The 2500-nt window shown below is 39.6% G+C and overlaps 1 protein-coding gene across 1 annotated transcript in view; it reads left to right on the top strand.

Annotated features, from left to right (window-relative positions):
* Positions 1 to 2500, top strand: part of LOC122246173 (Rap GTPase activating protein 1) — a gene marked incomplete at its 5' end in the record, with an annotated part of 657887 nt that overhangs the window by 217 nt on the left and 655170 nt on the right.

Genomic DNA, 2500 nt, shown 5'->3' with positions numbered 1-2500 from the left:
AAAAGGGATTCGAAGCGATTCGGACGAGATGGAAAATGTCTCAGGTGATTCGGAAAACGTTTCAGGTGATTAGAATTTGTTTCGAGGCGATCTTCGGTTCGATTTGTTTCCGTTGCATACGTGTTGCATACGTGGTACGTTAGATTGTGTATGCAAATGCTTATCTACATCTGTTACACTAAAATTTGTACGCATGGTTCTGTTTGCATATTCTCACCATTTGCATAATTCCTGCATAATACTAACTAGTACCATCCATCTATTTTAAGTACCGATGCTCATTTACATAAAGGAACCTCTGGTACCCATCTAACTTTAAAAAAATAATAATAATAATGAATAAATAAACAAATGAATAAAAAAAAAACATTCTTCAACACCCATCAAAGTCCACCCATCATCAAGACCATACTCTTCCTAGAAATTCCCCCTCCTTCGAACCATCAACACACGTAACATCGTTAAAACACTTACTCCAAGCACAAATTCAGCCCCTTTGACACAGGTAACCTCCTATGCTAAACCTGTTAGAGGGCGCGAGTCAAACTTTCAAGAACGAAACCCAATTGCCATCTCAGGTCATGCCAAACTCTGGTAATTAAAGCCATCATTGCGCGCAAAATCAGGTCACTTGCTTTGTTTCGTCCAAGGTGACTTACAGGATGTTCCTTTGTATGACCTTTGATGTCTGGGTATACGGTATACGGTATACGAGAGCTGGTTATACGGTATACGGGAGATGGTTATTAAGTATACGGTATACGAGAGCTGGTTATTCGGTGTACGGTATACGAGAGCTGGTTATACGGTATACGAGAGCTGGTTATACGGTATACGGGAGATGGTTATTAAGTATACGGTATACTAGAGCTGTTTCTATCGATATACGGTATACGAGAGCTGGATATACTGTATACGGTATACGAGAGCTAGTTATACGGTATACGGGAGATGGTTGTACGGTATACGGGAGCTGGTTATTAAGTATACGGTATACTAGAGCTGTTTCTACGATATACGGTATACAATAGCTGGTTATACTGCATAGGGTATACGAGAACTGGTTATACGGTATGCAATAGCTGGTTATACTGTATACGGTATCCGAGAGCTGGTTATACTGTATACTAGAGCTGGTTATAGGGTATACAAGAGCTGGTTATTTGGTGTACGGTATAAGAGAGGTGGTTATACGGTATACAATAGTTGGTTATACTGTATACGGTATACGAAAGCTGGTTATACTGTATACTACAGCTGGTTATAGGGTATACAAGAGCTGGTTATTCAGTGTACGGTATACGAGAGCTAGTTATGCGGTATAAAAAAGCTGGTTATACGGTACACGGTATACGAGAACTGGTTATAGGGTATACAAGAGCTGGTTATTCGGTGTACGGTATACGAGAGCTAGTTATACGGTATAAAAAAAACCTGGTTATACGGTACACCATATCTGCTTATATGGTATGCAGTATAAACTTAGCCTTGAGAGCTGGTGATGTGGTAAAAACATGGTCATACAATATCCGTCTTTTATATTTTGTTGTTTTTAAGGTCGTTGTTACAGCGTTGTCTTTACTTTGTGTTTGTTAGTGGGAAATTGGAGATGCTTTGATGCTGGGTTATGTGGCGAGATGGGTAGAGGGATAAACAATCTTTTCACCATATTAGGTAAAAATGTGATTATTGATATATTTTGTAGCATATCCCAGCTTGAGCTTTCGTCTCGAGGTTCTCAATGGACGCTTTCCATCCGTCTCTCCATCCATCCATCCATCTATCTATCTATCTATCTATCTATCCATCCATCTATCCATCCATCTATCCATCCATCCATCCATTCATCTATCTATCCATCCATCCATCTATCTATCTATCTATCTATCCATCCATCTATCTATCTATCTATCCATCCATCTATCCATCCATCTATCCATCCATCCATCCATTCATCTATCTATCCATCCATCCATCTATCTATCTATCTATCTATCCATCCATCCATCCATCCATCCATTCATCTATCTATCCATCCATCCATCTATCTATCTATCTATCCATCCATCATCTATCCATCCATCTATCCACCCACCAATCCATCTATTCACCCACCAATCCATCCATTCATTCATCCATTCATCTATCTATCCATCCATTTATCTATCTATCCATCGACCCATCTATCTAGCTATCTATTTATTCCTCTTCTTTTCCCACTCTCATCTTTCTGTTCCTCCTTCATTACCAGTCATACTTTCCTTAATGCCATCAATTAATTTTCTTTACAATTTAAGTTTGAAAAATCCCTCCAAAAAGAAATAGGATATGATGGAAACTAAAAAGAAATACCAATTACGGACTTCATCCATAATGGGACATGTTTTTTTTTTCTTCCCCTTTTCTTTTTTTCTTTTCGAGCGAAACCGCCTCTCAGGTGTGAAAAGGAGGGGGAGGGAGGGAGGGAGGGAGGGGGAGCGGAGGTAGGCGTGACGTCACC

This window comes from Penaeus japonicus, unplaced genomic scaffold (assembly GCF_977035675.1).
Source record: "Penaeus japonicus unplaced genomic scaffold, GWHDUDI00000001_assembly GWHDUDI00000003, whole genome shotgun sequence".
Lineage (NCBI taxonomy): Eukaryota > Metazoa > Arthropoda > Malacostraca > Decapoda > Penaeidae > Penaeus > Penaeus japonicus.
This window is presented reverse-complemented; position numbering and strand designations above follow the sequence as displayed.